Here is a 17847-nt window from a genome sequence, read left to right on the forward strand (position 1 = left end):
GGGGCCGGGGGCGGGGGCGCGGGGCGCGGGCGGGGGCTCCGGAGGAACACCTCAATCCGCTCTTTGTTTACGTAGCGTCCACGCCGCCGCTGATCCCATCCCGAACGCAATAAACCTCGGAGCGAGCGCACGACTCCGCAATGTCTACCCTTTATCGCCCCCACCGAGTGCGGTGCGATCTTAAATGTATTTTAATAACTTCCACCCGCCGGTCACCGTAATGGGTTCGCCATGCAAATGCCCGCGCCCATGGCTCGGCACCGTTACCCACCGATACCGACGGTAACGAACCGCCCCGTGAAATAAAGAAAAGACAATAATCGCAAACGGGAAGTCCGATCACGCCGCGAGCGAGCGCGGGACCGCCGCGGCCAACTGTAAACAGCGAAAACTTTGTAAATACAGCAACTCCTTAGGTTCGGCCGATTGAGCTGTGGAACTCTCTGCCACTTACTGATCGATGACGACCGAATGGCGTAGTGGTTAGTGACCTGACTACTGAGCCGATGGTCCCGGGTTCGATTCCCGGCTGGGGCAGATATTTGTTTAAAGACAGATATTTGTACTCGGGTCTTGGGTGTTGATATTTATATTTAGTATCTATCTATCTATGTATTTATTTGTGTAGATATATCAGCTGTCCGACACCCATAACACAGGTTCTGCCTAGCTTGGGGTCGGATGGCCGTGTGTGAGATGTCCCCACATATTTATTATTTATTTATTATTATCGTATAGTGCTAAATGGCTGCACAGACTTTCATGTATTATCTGTAAATTCTTCCTAGTCTATCAGTATGTTTTCTATGTCTGATTTATTTGGTGTTCAATAAAGTACTATTATTTTCTATACAATTTTAAATTCGAAGGCATTTTCCTCGACTCAGTTGACTTGGCCGGCTACACGTGTTGAACAGGTGTCGTTTTACTGCGTATTAAGTTTCAGTCTCGGGCTCCTTGAGCGTTAACATCTGTTAACATTAGATCTAATCTGAAGTGTACACGACAGGTTGATAGTTGCGAAGTTCCCTTTCGCGATATGGCGGCGCGGCGCTTTCCCTGTCGCGGCAGCTGCACTCTTCCTTTCTACGTCACCAGATGGAGAAGCAGCCACATGCCACATGTGGCGACTGACTGATGTCCCGCAAGCCCGGATCAATGTCGTATAAGGTGCCAACTATCTGTGTTAGGTCATTAGGACATCATCGATCTCCGTTTGTAATTACTGGAGTGTACCGCCGTCGCTAGCGGTGACGCTAGATCAGTCACTTTTATGGACACTAGAATGTAAACCAACGTTGCAACGCGTCCAAACTAAATGGGCTTTAACAATTTTCTCACGTCCGAATCGAGTTCGTGTTGGGCAACGACGACATCGACAAAAAGCAACTTAGAAATGTAATAAGACTTTGCGTCGGACCGGTGTTTTTTATTTATTTGGTATATTTCACTCAGTCTCAGGAGAAATGCGAAGTAATGGCCGCGAACGAAGCAACCCGGTATTACTGTAATAACTGAGGACCGCCCTTCTGTCATTACTTCGTACACTTTCCTCTGGTAAGGACGAAACCCTTTTTATTTTCCGAGAGCGAAACCCTTAGAATTGAGCTTTGCATCTTTGTGCAGTAATTCAATCTTTGTGTCTAACGAGATTTTGATGAGGCGTCTTGTGGTATTTAAGTGATGCTTCGTTCGGTCCTGACCGCTTTAATTTGCTACGAGATTGTCATCACAATATTACACCTAATCCTCGCTTTAATAAATCACGAGGCCCGAGTATTGAAACGAGATGCGGTTAGCGTCGCGGCGCTGCGTGAGCGAACAGGTTCCCAGCCGGCAGCTAATAGAGGAATCTAATGATTATTTCCCCTTGATTGGTTCAACGTCCCAACCCTACACAACCTGACACCTTTTATTATTAATTGACTGTCATTTACCTAAACTCGTTCTCGATAAAATATGGATGCCGAAGCTCGTTTTAAGGTCGATAGCAAACGGAAGAAGCCAATCGGATTGATGCGGTTGCAATAACGATGAGACGTCAGATATTTTCGTCGATTTCCTGTACGATCAATGTGGGGCAATCCGTCACTCAAAGTAGACTGAATGCGCATGCTGTCGATTAAATTTACAGTGTGTGCCTATCACACGTCAATCATCGCCGTGCATCCGCGAGGCCCTCGCAGGAATGACTAATGTATGTAAAGTGATCGCGCAGCCGAGCCTCATAAATAGTCCACGGCTGAAATCGAAGACGCCTGATTTATCTGTTGTCAATATAGGAGCGTGTAGTTTTGCAGTACATTTTGCGTCCAGGGCTATGCGCATAATATTTTGACATTACGTAATGCGGAATGCGCGCCGCGTGTTCCTGCTCCTGAATGCGAGGTGTATTTATTATAATTACGTACAGCTCGCACGGCAGTCGTCGATCCCATCGACGGGAGCGTGCCGGCCCTGATGAGCCCCTCCCGATAGCATCGATCTCGCCTTCAATTATGTCTGGAGCACTTACACTTGAGGCGGGCATCGAGAAAGAGATTAATTTAATACTGAACAGAGAAAGTCCGCAGGATGATGAGGCATTAGACGGCGGGAGTCGCCGACGGTGGCTCGCGATGTTTCGGCGCGATGGTGGTATCGGTCGGGCAATCGTAACTTCTTCCTTCCCACATAATTGGCGAGTGGGCGCGCGTTATCCCGATCGCGGCGCCCGCCCACCGGCGTCGCCGACACCCGATCAGCTGATAGCCCGGCGCGACCTCGCCCCACACCTCCCTATCTAATGCTCCCAGATAACGACCCGTCTCACACTTCTGCCCCGCGTTACCCCGCTACACACTAACAACATTGCAAATTGTAAGTTAGTGCCGGCTGAGAACAATCGGTAGATCGATAACCCCGTGACGGGGCGCGGATGAGGCACGCACGGGGACGCGGCTCTCATTAGCCGGGGGCTGCGGTCCGACGGCGGCGACGCTTCATTACTGCATATTGTCGCGAGGCGATCCCATCGCGCCGCGCCCGCTGCCTCCTTGTACGCTCGCCCCGCTATGCTAACATGGCGAATGGCGATCGTTAATAATATATCGCGAAAATTAATCGGAAGCATCGATGATAGCCGTGCACGTTGTGCCGCCAGGATAAACACAGATAATCGTCGGCTCCGTTAAGTTGATTTAGGTCGCCGGTTCCGCCCTCCGTGGGATTCGAATAACTCCCCCCGGAAATCTTTGTATGGTGCACCAGAACATTACAAACGTACTGGCCCGATATAATTAAACCTTATTCGTATTTAATACAATATATCTAAATGCCTCGCGAATGGTTCTGCAACCATATAGGGAATATCTCAAAACTGTACCGTATGTTTGTTTATGACCGACTTTACATGATGATTTTGTTCTAGCTTCGTTGCTGTGGTGGAAATATGCACTTAAACAAACATTCTTAGAAAATTATAGCTGTCAGAACAATTGCTCTTACACATAGCGAAGTTTAAATTTGCTGTGCGATGGAGCCGCGCACAGCTCAGCACTCCATTCATTTGCGAGCCATAATGATTAACATCTTCTCTTAGAACGTGACGGAGTCTATTCTAAGAACCCTCTGTAATTTGAGCCGCCTCGGCCGCTCGTACCGCGCGGACAAATTATACCAGACTTGTAATTCACTTTCTAGTTGGCGCTACTAACAAATGCCTGTGGGCTTTACAGGAGTATTTATTCTTCTAACTCATTACCTCGTGTTTTGCCTCCCTTAGTGAGAGCCACTAATAACCGGCAGCGCAGGCATTTAGAATGGTATCATCGGCTATCGGCCGCACAATCGCGGCCGAGGCGACGCATGAGGCTTATCGCACAATATGGATGACGTTAATTGACGAAATGCGCGTGCGCTGGGAGCTTCGACTGATTTATGCGCGCGCAAATCGCGCCACAATTTGCATTGGATCTATGTAAAGCGCCCACTCGGCGACTCGTTACCGCGATGGCGACTGCCTCCCTCGCTCCCTCCTCCCCAATCGTCACGACTCGCCGCGAGAATGTTCCCTTATCCTTTCATCCGTGAGCCTACATTCCGAACATGTACGAATTAAATCGTCATAGCTTTGATTCGCTCTATGATCCGTTAAATGGCTCGCGATCCGGCAGCGGCGTCCCGGTTCGCCTACAAGGCTGGCACGCTTCCTGGTGAATATTCGCGACATATTTGTGTGCAGTCGCTGACGGTGATATAAATAGGACTCGGCTGCCCATAATTTATTGGAGTGATAGCGCCGACGGCCGTCCGGTGGCGGTGAACATGTTCCCTACAACCGGGGGAAGGAAATATGGCGGTCAGATACGACGGTAAATCGCGGACGCTGTGCCTACAGAAGCGGACGAAAATTATTGTTGTAACCGTTGTTGCGGCGAGAAACAACACGCTGTAAATGACATTCCTCACCCGTGCCGAATGTTGCCACATTCGGGTCACACACTTCTGCACCACTGTCGAGTTGTTGACTTGAAGAGAGACCGCAAGTAATCTAACACGCGACCGCGACCGCTCATGAGAGTGCGTCTCATTTGCCAGCAGGTTTGTAGAAGTGGCGTGTGGCGCAACCGCAACCGAATTAGACGCATGTCGGATGTACGCTACTGGGCCAATGAGATGCCGCCATCTACACTTCACCTCACTTCGTCTACAAATCGCAGACATAAAAAATATGACTTGATTAAACCTAAGTATTCGATTGAAATAGACTTGCGGTTTTATAAACTGTAAACCTATTTGCGCGTGTTTTTCTTTCTTTATCTGTTTATCTAATTATTGACATAATACCTCAGTTTCCCATAATACTTAAGTTAGCATACAATAACAAAATTTAATCATGATTATCGCTCAGCGAGCACTTCCCACTGATTAAGTATGTGGGAAGAGACTCCACTGGGGTAACACTACTATCATAAAGATAATTTGATGTAAATGCAATCGAAGCTCGCGATAGCATTGTACTGCATTGCATACCTTTATTTGCTCAAGAGGCGGTGAAGTGACTGGCGAATCTCAAAGTATCGTGCCACTATCTTTTAATAGCGCGTAATAACTACCGCTTTACTGCTCGAGTAAGTATTCTAATAGCGAGCTGTTGATGCCTAACGACTCGACATCATTGAGGCGAGATATTATTTACAACTATTTATTCTCTACTAAATCGTTTTGAACGCTCCTTTTACTTGTCTCGTTTCACTGGATCGTAAAAAGCGCGTATCATTTGTCTCGCGCACAATGACTCTCGATAACTTCTCGGAACGCCACGGATAGGTGTCAATGATGCGAGTGTCGATCTGCCATGTTGACAGTAGTCGATGTCTGCATGAGATGCTGGAGCCTCATTGTGTCGCAGACAGGTGGTTGCATAATGCGTGCTCGTGGGACCGCCGTTAACCCGTCGCACGCCACCGGTACCGTTCCATTAGTGATTTTATTAGACTATTCGCGTGTATCGCCCGTAATCAATTTGCGCGCGTTGTATGTACGTTGCACGTCGCTCCACTTGCAACGCATTATGCCGCATAAACTACTCCTCGTTCTTGATTCAGGCTCACACGGCACAACGTTTTACGGTTAATCTTAAACTGAACGCGGATAATTTTCGTTCGCCTGTTGTCGTGTTCCAGGCTAGACAATCGATAGGTTTATGATCCATTGTACCAATATGTAGCAGACTAGCAGTCGCCCGCGAGCCTGCGTGTGCGAGCTCGCAGATAACACTAAAGATAAATGTTAATGTGTGTCTCGTCGTGTGCAGTAATTAGAATTTAAGGGTTAAGATTTACGTTTCAAATGCGATGAGATACGAGAAAGTACGCACTGATCAATAAATAAGGATGAGTTTCAAGAACGCGTCGATTACCATTTTGTACGGGACGTCGACCCAAAAAGAAGGATGTCCATAAATAATGTGCTATCAGATTTTGGGTATCGTATCCGTGACAGCGCTGACTCACGCCGCCCACTGACTCCGTTTCTATATTATCACCCCGTGTTACCCGTGCCGGTGAACTTAGCATACTGGTTTTACCAAAACAGCCGTAGTATTTGGGCATTTATGTTGATGATATGTTTGTGTTCGATGCTAATATGACTACCTGTATAATCCAGTTTAACAGTTAGCCGACTATCGTAGTAGTGAAATGTGACGATTTTTTTAAAGTTCAGCGATGTAAAGTGGGTCGCCTTCCATTTGCGAACCGACCGCTGAAGGCGTACGCTGAACAAATAACCAAACACGTTGCTATTAAAAAACTAACGGACACCTGACCCGACGCTATTCAGGTGATAGATAGACCAATTCATTTCAGTATTACGGTTATAGACGACGGCTAATAATAATATTTGCATTCACTTTTGGTTTATTAATTTGGCAAATTAGACGCTCTAGCTAATCCCACTTTAATTATCGTTTGAGATGAATATCAGCGTTGATGTTTTTACTGGCGCTGTGAGTTATGTGTGGGAACGGGTGGCTTCTGCTTTCGCCGGCGGTAGTTGACCCGGTACACGGGGGCGTAATTAAAATGCTTCATAGAGAGCAGGCTAAGCAGAATCCGTCCTGACCCCGCGCACGACTGTGCAGTACCGCCGCCGCCGCCACCGCCGCCGCCGCCGCCGCCGCGCGCTAACACGACCATGACTTCTGTAGGTTAAGTAAGGGTTGGCCTGCAATTCTAAACGTTGTTTCGTTTTAGGGTTATGTATTTAGGTGTGTGAAACTGGTATGCGTGGTTGTAAAGGAGAGTCTGTAATTTGTATTTAAGTTATTGTAACGTATTCTTTTACTTTATCGGAAAAAAAATAATTGAATCCTATGCCGTCGGGTTAATTTATTTTGAGTTTTCTATCTATCATTTTTATAATTGTACATTTATAAAAACAAAGCATCTAAGCACGAAAACTTTAATTATGTGGCAACCCTAAAAGGTCCACAGAGCATAAGCATGACATGTGCATAAAACTGTGTTGTATCTGTCTTACTACCGGTGGTTGTTTTATGCTAATCCGGAATTGATGGCGCCGTCCGACTTTGTTTATTGTTAATTCGCAACACTCGAATTACAACTCCCGCCGACAAGACACAGCTAACAGTATGTTAACATTCTGATATACGGGCTTTGCTGTCTGAAGGCAAAAATTACATGTGGTGTTAAAGCTTCCGATTTTACTCGTAGTTTCTGATTCATTACACGAGTATTTTTTCAATTACGTTATTTAACTAACTCTACATCAAACTTTAATTATTAATAATATTGCATAAATATACCTATATAAAGAAGTGTATAAAAGGTGTGCTTAACGCTAATAGCATATTGCAATAAGAAAAATTTGTTTAAATACTTATGTGCAAAAAACTGCACTCAATATACCTAATATAAATAAAATACAGTATTATACCTATGATTACATATCCATATACACATAATATTATATACTTACTTTACATTATGAATAAATATTTTATTTATTTGTCGCTTTACTTGTTGATTATAATTCCTTTTTCTTTTACAATTATCTATTCATTTCTAATCATACATGGATTTATAGCTGACTTAAGTCGACACCACAATAGCTATCAGAAATCTACAACGTTTTTTAACACTCGGTCATTACGCCCACACGCTGAGATCAAGATGCTATAAAAACTACTACAATTCTAAATGTAGGATTTGGGACACGACTTACTCACCTTGTTTTCGAATACTTTGTTGGATTTAAGTGCTTATGGAATTTGTCAGCTCAGATAGTGCTTTTTTATCGATATCTCATAAAAATAAAACTTCTGCAAAGTAGCACTTTAATTTAGCAGCCACAACCATTTATTACGAGTGTAACACTTTACCTAGCCTTACAGAATGTACCCGTGAGGTTTTATGTTTCCCGCTTTATGCTTTATTTTAACATGATGTAAGCACAAATTTAATATTTAATTAAGTGAATTAAAATGAGTTGCTTTATTTTATACTAATAAAAAACTATTTCTTAGGTACACCAGCAACAGAAATCAGAATGCACATCGAAAATCATTAGCCTTCGCGTAGCGCTTGCAGCATCCAAAACTATGATTCACCAGATAATCTCAGCTCAGCAATTAAAGGGAAAAAGTGGGCAATAACAATCTAATCAGGAAACCGGAACGCAACTCTCCTTGTGCCCGATAGATGGCGTGTCGCGGCGAGGCGAGCGGTCACGAAACTAGCAGGTTCTCACGTGAGCTTCTTAATTATGATCTTACTGGATCCACTGCATCGGGGTCAAAGTGAAACACTCCGAGAGAGTTGCCGACGCCGCGTCGCTGCAACGGTGGTCCGGCGCGCGGGTTTGCGCGTTTGTTTCAGTGTGAATTATCACTATTGCCGTGGATTAGCCTAAGATGCTGCAGCATTCATTAAATGTGCAAAAAGCGAGCGTGCACTTCATAGCGTTTTAGTATCATGTGATGAGACAATAAACGTCATTGATTTTATAGTTATAGAATAGAATGTAATATAATTTTATTAACTACACACAAACGAAACATGATAATGAAATACGGTATGAGTTCGAATTGAATTCAGTATGAGGCTAATATGTTTCTAAAATCAAAGCACACTGTAAGCAAGTGATAATGATAGTTTGCGCAATAAAATTGAGTGTGTATAACTCCAGTTTCATGTTTGAACCCTGCGGTATTGTTCCGTAGTTTGTAGTGCTTGGGCGCGAGCTTTTCGGTTTTGTGTTTATATCTCTCGTTATGTCCTGGGGGCATTGCATGGGCGGTTAGAATTATGATGTTAGGTGTCCAAGCTGCGTCATAGAGCGCTATCGTTGTTTGGATGACTGATGCTTGGAGTTTTGTTAAGTTAATTTCTATTGTAAATTTCCTTGGTGGTTTAAGTTTTAAATGTTTATACATTTTATATGTGATATGATTAATATTTTTCATTTATTATGAGTACAAATATATTGCAAAAGGTTATCAGTTATTTTATTTAAATTCACTCAGTCAGATAACGCTAATGTAGTCATTATTTATAGTAGCATAGACAGTTACAGAAAACTAATAAGATTTAATCACGCTAATTGCCTACTATAAAATCTGTTGGTGATCATTAATCAAGTGTCACCTTAAATACAGTTAAAGGTTCTTAATAAAATAGATAAATGTTGCCATGACAGCAAATTATACATTAATCTTGCATAACTTTATTCAAACCAAAACATACAACATATATTTTACCCATAGACAATTTATGTAGGTGCAGTAACTACACTCACAGATCAAACCTACTCTTAGTCTTAGTGACACCCTAAAACCGCGGTAAAAACTGTTTAACAGATGCGATTTTAAAATGACCATTGGAAACAATGTACTAGGGTCGCGCCCGCGACCTCCGCCCCAGATCGTGATGGTTCAGACGCTCGTTATACTTTTGCGAACAACACCCGAGCTACTTGGTACTTCTGCTTGCCTGGTACAATTGTGGACGTAAATTGATGATAGTATGTGGAGGCTTCTTCTTATCGGGAGAGTTGCCAAAATAAAAGTTGAAATATTATTGGTCGCCGTACATAAATATAGCAGTTGCTGATTTAAAAAATATATATTTTTAATACACTGCTTTACAGTGCGTCAATAAAATACGCACGAAGCCCGCAAGATGAAAAACACTGCATAATTATGTGGAAAAGTAAATTGTTAGTCTTTTATCAATTCCTATTAATGTTCTTTCTACATTTTATATATTTTTTTAAACCTAATTCTGTCAGCTCATTGAAATTTTAGATTTTCAATCATATTTAAATATAAACTCAAACTGGTACTGGTCGTAACAATAGTTACGACGATCAGACCTTAGAAATATACCACTAGGGAACAAACATTTATTCACTATTCACAAATTTATGTTTGCAATAATAATATGATATAATTTTTTCAAGTCATAGTGTCTACATTGTCTGTTAACTCTGTACATTTACGTCGTTGACTGTACACGGCACCCTAGATTTCAACTTGGCTAAAATACCCTTTTATAAGGTAGAGATTTACGCTAACCGTGAGAACTCAGCGGACAGAAGTAATGGACTACTTTAACCTATTTTACCGACTGGTGAATAAACAAACGTAATGTCACTGTAGTTTATTTAATCTTTGAATTTGGATGCCAAATACAAGAGCATTTTTAATATAAAAGGTATATTACTAGTGTTTATAACAAAACTAAATTTTACTTTAAGTTGTAATCAAATAATCACTAATAAGTCAAGGTCAGTGTAATCATAAAAAGATCATTCACAGCATTCAATGGTCAACGTCATCAGCAGTCATCACAGTTTACGTCCCGTGTAACTACTACATGTAATTCAGCGTAATTATAATTTTTATGACGCTGATAATTGGCCGTTTCTTTGAGTTTTCATGCCTGTGTCATCGGACATGCGATGCTAGTAACTACTAGTAGTAACTAGTCACTGTTTGATGGTAGAACTTGCGCCGCGACCCCCCGTTGAATTCTTTTGTATGGCGGCGTTGCGCGTCGTTAAATCTCTAATTGTTTTTGTCTGCTTATTGATTTTGTTCTTCACTGTTTTTGTTCCCATCATATTTTTAAATTCAATTTAGCTTTTTAATTATTGTAAAAAAATATATACTTTTTATTAGTTTTTGTTTTTTGTAATTAATTTTAATTTTTGTGAGAATCTAGAGGTTGATTAAATAATGAAAACAATGGAGTGTTATCACCCACTGCTAAAAAATACTTCAAAAAATCGTTTTTCCGCCACGAATATGTGAGTTACCCTCATTGCCTTGTCCGGTTGCGTCTGCGCAACATATTGTTAAGTTTGCTTGTGGGAAGTAAATGGAACGCTCTAAATATAGCCCCGCATTATACTTGTGGTCATCGGACCTTATCGTGCCTATACGAGATTGAAGACCTGCGGGCTTTTCTAGTCTTGTCTAGGTTTTTCGCAACAAAATTTAGATAAAGGTTTTAAGTTTCACAAAGCATTTCTCTAAGCCATATACCTAATGAAAAAATATTATCTATCTATAGGTACCTTCGTTGGTTACGAATGGGTTTAAATTTTTCTTATATGAATTTAAAATGATCCATTTGTTTATTTTTCGTTTTGATTGCTGCTCCTAAATACCTATTCAAAAATGTAAAGCTATTCTAACGCAAGAGACTAGACTTTTATTTCTATTTCACTTACCATTTTCATTCATGTATTATCTTTTTCCAGATTTTTTATTGAGAATTTCATTGATATTTTTGTATATACCCATATATTTTTACCTTTTAAACAGGCATATTTTTTTCCTAATTTTCTATCGCAATCCACCAGTAACAGATCTGCTCACCGCGTCGTACGGGAGTGCACCGCGCAAAAAGTCCGCACCTTAACGGTCCACGGCGAGGCGCGGATCGCTTCATTTTTCCACCTCTCGTTCTCAGTATTATGCCTCTGTTATTGTTCATTTATAATTGCCGATCGGATTGTCTCTTTACTTGCCACTGAGACAGCTGGGAACTTCCTGTCGTGACAGCTTTACAGTTATTGGGGGTGTGTAGCTGTGTAGGTTTGAAGATTTATAGGGATGTATTTTTTGAAATATATATTTAATAAATAAGTATTCATAAGTAACATTTTATATTTTAAGTGAATTCGTAAGGTTTTTTGTAGATCTCGTAATATATTTTTTTATTTTACGTTTTGAGATTTTTTTTACATTATACCTATGCAAACGAAAACCGTATTTAATTAATCCCAAGATTAACATCTTGACGAATATAAAATGTGCAGTTTAATACGCAAGCGGTGTCGTAAAAAATAAAATATTCTGAAATTATATTTTGTACAGTTACTTAGACCATTAGCGCGAACATCAGCTTTAAATAATCCGGCTGAGATATTCTTTCCTGCTTTCCTGCGATAAATTCATTGATGTCTTAGACGATAAACCCTTAATTACCGTCCACACACTGCCCGGCGCAGCCTGCAGATAGAGGCTCCCCTTGCACCATAAAATATTTATAAACCAGTTTATTGAGCAAGATTCACTTGTACTCGAGTTATCCCCGGGAATCTTGTTTATTATATATTTCTCAAAATAGACTCTGGATACTCTGATTTATTCGCTACATTTTCTCTAAAACCCATTAAAATTCACACAAAATTACAGAGGAAAATCCTGAAAATTTCCCGGCACTTCCCGAAAACTCTGGAAGGGGTTGATATATTTGGCTGTAGACAATACTGACCTCGCGCTGGATACACGGTTCGGGGATCAACCGCGCCGCACGTGACAGTTCAAACTAAACACCTCGTCATGAACTTTTCACTGCTATTAACACAGGCGGGCACTGTCCTCCGAGATACGCGGCGGTCGCTGACGTGCTGTCGCGGCCACACACTTCGAGACACTGAACTTGGCGGAGAGCTGACCAACGGTTATAACATAACACGTCTGACGTAACCTTAACCTTGCAAGAAGAAGAGGAACGAGCGGCCGAAGGACGGACAGAGAGGGCAATAGCCGGCGGAGAAAGGGAAAGATAGACGTTTGCGGTGTCGGCGCACAGTGCGACGGTCGGGTTTCAGAATTTTGCACCCTTGCTGGGTGGTGAGCTTTGGGCAACAGGTGCGCAGGAATTTGTTTGTTTAGGTGCGCTGTTGTTGAGTTAATTGATTGAGGTCAATGAACTTTAGAAAGATTTGTTGAGGTTTCGGTCTTTAGTGGCATTAGGGACGGTGAATAGTGCAGATGTTTGTTTTTAATAAAAGAATAAGTATAATTGGCGGTCTAATTACTAAAAGCTATCTCTTCCAGACTACCTGAATGGAGAGAAATTATATTTGAAAAAACTCCCATCTAAAGGCAATGTAAATGTACAATATTTTGTTGTGTTAGCTTTATAAAAAATACAAGTTATAGAATGAAATACTGTAGTCAGTACTATAAAATATAACATTCGAACCATAGGTCATCCACGTCTAGCCTATCCTTTGAAAACAACAGCGCAAGCGACAGTACAAAATGCCACAAACTAACTTTCCAATAGCTTCAATAAATTTACATGCAATATCATACCTTGGTATAGCTATTGATGCGATCGCGAACAAAGCTTTCCCTCTGACATTTATTTTCTGTCCATCAAAGACGCAAAAAGTGTTGGAGAAGTGTAGTCGTACGTAACGCATTACGTTTGCTATCTACAGGCTACAAGCTATAGGCTACGTGGGTTCACATTACTCATATTGCATTGCTATGTTCGATTGTTCGCGACTACTCTCGTCAAACGTAACCTTTTCTTTTAATCGCAACATTGAACGTATATACTTTCTTTTGATACAGATAAGTAGTTGTTGTTTTTGTTTAGATATATTTGGATTATAATAACAATTTATTTCAGATAGACAGGCCCAATTATTTAATATCTGGGATTTACATTCGGATGTTTTATACCAGTCTAAGTATTTCAAATGTTATGAGTGTTTTTATACAAATTATTCATATTCTTCCGAACCTCTAGCTCTCTTAAAAGCTTCCCTAAAGATATGCTTAGAACATTGACACCATAATTATTCTCGAGAAAATGAAAAAGTTCCAGCTGCCATTGCTGTTCCATATGTCACTGGTACTTTTTCATTTGAAATTGTTGACTATTTTTACAATTTTATTATAACTGGATGCAAAGTGACTGATTGCATTGAAAAGAGCGAAAATATATAGAAAATAAAACAATAATATGCTTCTGCTTGAAAACAAAGGCAGCTTTAAAGATCCTTCTCTACTATTTTGGTTAGCTGCGTTTTTTTATAATATAGTGTGCCTATTTGTTTTTTGAACAATGATCCCTAGTATCCATGACCTTTACTCTCTATGGGTCATCTTGGACAACAGATAGATTTAGCCTTTAGAGACAAAAGCACTGTACCTATCGTAACAATATGGAACTCAAGACAATGCAATGTAACATAAAGCATATTAGATTTATAGATATTTATAATAATAAATATTTATTTTCAGACCACATAGTCCATAGTAGGTGTTAGTAACAATGAATCCTAATACTAGGTTAGGCTAAATACAAACACATTTATATATTTATTTACACACCCTATTTTGAAACACTGAGTACTGGATTTTATGCACTTTTATCACTGCATATTTATGTTTTTTATTCACAAATTTAAGTAAAGATATACGCATATAAAACTTAAGTTATTATGGCCAGTGTCGTCATAATCAGCTAATAATGGCTAGAATATAATAATTCCCTGCTGAAAAAGGGCCCTCCCATATACCACCACATATACATACTTCATCAACCAAACCACTTTTCTTTTTTCTTTCTTTCTTTCACTTGCGGGCACCAGTCTGAGGTCGTCGGCATTTGAAATCCAAAACAAACCCCTTGTGCCAATCAATTACGAGAATATCCACCACATTGTTTCATAATCATGAGTTAAAATGAAAAGTAAACACGTAATTACGTCCAAGAAAGAAAGTTCCCAAGCGAATATGATTATTTATGGAGAAAGATGCTCCTTTCAATACGTTTTCCCACCAATAAGTCCATTCCTAAAGGGCAAGGAACATACAATACATAGTCATAATGTTGTCTGTTCGGATTCTGATGCCTAGTTATTAAAAAAACATAGACAAATATCCGGAAATCTGCGATTACTTTTTTCCTGTATAATGTGGTCCCAGTAATCCATGTTAGCTCTCATAGAAAGACAATTGCTTGTGGCTTCTGCTACTGATGCACTGGTGCAAGGTGTTATTTGTAGTGGCCTGTCATCAGAGTGAGCCGAAGACACTTTGGCCCTGTGTCATCAAGCTTTATTGTATATTGTTTTATCGCGGTAAAAATTATTCATACTGTGCTCAGCTTTCACGACCATATGTTGCAGGGGTTCGTAACTCTGACTCTTGTGGTGAATGCCACGGGTTCGATCCCCGGCTGGGACAGAAATTTGTTCGTGGGTATTAATGATTTTTTTTTTATTTGACACTATATTATTTTTATTTAAACAAATAATAAATTTAAATACTAAGCTCTAAAACAATTAATTAATTGGACGAGAACAGGATAGCACTGGCGAAAAAAGGTGCAACAACGCACCGCTGGAATGTGAGATATTTATGGATGTAATGTCAAATAAATTTGGGAAAGGCAGGTATGATAATAATAAATAAGAATGCACCGCAGCCTTACCCGCAAGGGATTACGTTAGTACAAGGCGTGAGTTTTTTTTTTGTGTGTTTCAGCCTAATAACGCGTCTGATGAACTTTCTCACGACGCGCTAACGAAAAATATTTTACAAAAATATGAATTGTTAGTTGCACACGTAACCTGCATTAAGTTAATTAAAAAATATTACCACCTGAACGATGAGCATTGCAGGCTAATTAAGCAGCAAAATATTGAGATAATGATATGAGATTATCACAATCTACTGTATTAAGAAATAAATATACAACTAGGTGGACTTAATGCAAAATTTTCTGCCTTGCCTGCCTTAAGTTAGGAGGTTCAGGGAGGTAAAGGGAATTCATGTAGAGTATCGTAATTAAAAGAATACAGCCTATGTTATATAATTTTATTTCTTCTACATACAAAGCTTCTAAAATACACCGACTTAATTTCCTTTAAGTAAAAATAGCCTGTTTTATAGGAACTAAAAAGGAAATCAGTAAAACTCATCTTGAACTCAACACTTAAAGAGCCGCAGTAGTAATTAAAAAATATGAGTAATTATGTTTATGTTTCTATTAAGTCATTTCCCGATGGTTCTAATCATGATTCTAAAGGTACACATAAAAATACTGCAAAACTTCCAACTTCAAGGACTGATAAATGAATCAAGGTTGTTAGAACAGCTAACTAGCGTAACCAACAAAAAAACAATAAAAAAGTGTTTTTTATTAAATTTAGAATAAAATATGTACAATTGTATATGGCATTAATTTCAGTTTATATACATACTAATCTATTTAGCTTACGTAACTGCCTTAAATTGAAAACAGGTGCTTTATGGCTAATTCACTCCCTAATTATACTGAAAAGTACTGAACAAATAAAATTTATGAGACACGAGATAAAATAAAATTAACAGTGACACGAATTGGTAATAATTGGTAACCGAGGACTCTGAAGGAAATAGCCGCCTATTAGCCTACTGCATTTCCCCATTCCGTGTTTATTTTATTTCTTAAACGGCACTTAGTTAAATCTATTGAGGTTAAAAATCAATTGAATTTAGCCTGTATCACCACGACGTAAAGATCAATGGCGCTAGTGGGCAATCCACTGTTCAGCTCCCTATAATTTATGGCGCCCACACTACATGCTAAGTCCCAGGTTTGAGTCCTGCTTCCGTCTACACATTTATATTTCCTAGTGAAATGGTTGTTGGGGATGTATAAATTATGTTTTTATGCGCATTTTATGTTTTCCATCATCCTCAAGCTTTGATTTCATCGTCTGTTTTCCACCACTTCAATATTATTATGACAGTCATAAAATATATGTTTTTTGTTTCTGGTAAATCTAGGAAGAAGTCCTATTGATTAATTATGTTTTTTTTATTGTATACACAAATTCCACAATATTAATTTTCTTTTATTTCCTTTGTGCGCCCTCGTCCTTACCAAGCATTGTACGACAATCAATACACTGCCTATAATATCCCTTGATTGAATTTAAGACTTACAGATGTACTTGATTGACTTGCGGGTTGCGAAATTAAATTAACGGTAAAAATCTTTTTTAATAACGAATAAGATGAATGGAATAAACGAAATCCCAATAGCACATTCTGGTAAAAATAAATTTTACTTAGTTAAGAGTGTTAAGACTCTTGCTAACCCCAGGCCTACAAAGAGGTGTGCTACAATGTTTACGTATGAATCTGTGGTATAGTAGCTTCACTACGTACTGATAGACTGATCTAAATTTATTTATGATTTGTTCATAGTTGACGCAAGACTCTTATTATTACTTTAGTATTACATAACTCTTCTCAATATGAAGCGATTTCTGCATCTGATTAGGTTAGATTAAGTAAACACATCAAATGGGTATATATTTGATGTGTTTACCCTAACAACCAACATTGTAGTTTTCAATTAAATACCGTAATCTATATACCTGAAACTGATTTAGCTACGTACTGTAAGTAGAGCTAGATACAATTAGGTACTAAGGTATCTTATTTAGTTGACACTAAATGGCCATAATTCTCTTATGTAAACATTGTTTAACAGTAAAAGCTAGATTACTTTTTATCATTATGGCTAAACTTATATACACTTAATGCAAAACACCTTCATTCGAGGAAAGGTAGCCCTAGGAAAAAGTTGTTCGATTATCGTACGATAGGACGAGACGTCTTCTCAGCGAAGATAACGCTTACTTCTCACGAAAGAGTCACGGGTTCGAATCTTGTAAGGCGGTTCTCACACTGTCACACATCCATATTATGTTTAAGGAATCCAGTGGTCAACATTAGCATAAATAATAAATGGTATGATCAAATTCATTTTGCTCAAACCATTCAGTATTTATGCTGGATGTTTTCTTTGTATTGTTTTAAATAATATACTACTAGCCGTGCGCAGCTTTTATTCTGATTTAGGGTTAATGTTAAGCTTCTACATTAAAGCTATACCCAACCTAACTTCCTCATCTCGTGTACTGCATAAAGGAAACCGTTATATTATTAAAAGAACAATGGAGGGAGTCTACACATTCTTTTATTTACAATTTAATTTAATAATGCTACTAAGTAATTTTCGCGTCCGCAGCACC

The 17847-nt window shown here is 39.6% G+C and overlaps 2 protein-coding genes across 5 annotated transcripts in view; one reads left to right on the forward strand and one right to left on the reverse strand.

The window, feature by feature from the left end:
* LOC105383883 overlaps positions 1-12456 on the reverse strand; it is a 59044-nt gene extending 46588 nt beyond the window's left edge. For all 3 annotated transcript variants that reach the window (XM_048621651.1, XM_048621650.1, XM_038119891.2), the window contains exon 1: positions 12288-12456. The gene's annotated coding sequence lies outside the window, so the exon portion shown is untranslated. The remainder of the gene's footprint in view (positions 1-12287) is intronic.
* Positions 1-17847, forward strand: part of LOC125488616 (autophagy-related protein 16-1) — a 155182-nt gene that overhangs the window by 55800 nt on the left and 81535 nt on the right. The gene's annotated exons all lie outside the window — the stretch shown is intronic.

This window comes from Plutella xylostella, chromosome 6, assembly GCF_932276165.1.
Source record: "Plutella xylostella chromosome 6, ilPluXylo3.1, whole genome shotgun sequence".
NCBI lineage: Eukaryota > Metazoa > Arthropoda > Insecta > Lepidoptera > Plutellidae > Plutella > Plutella xylostella.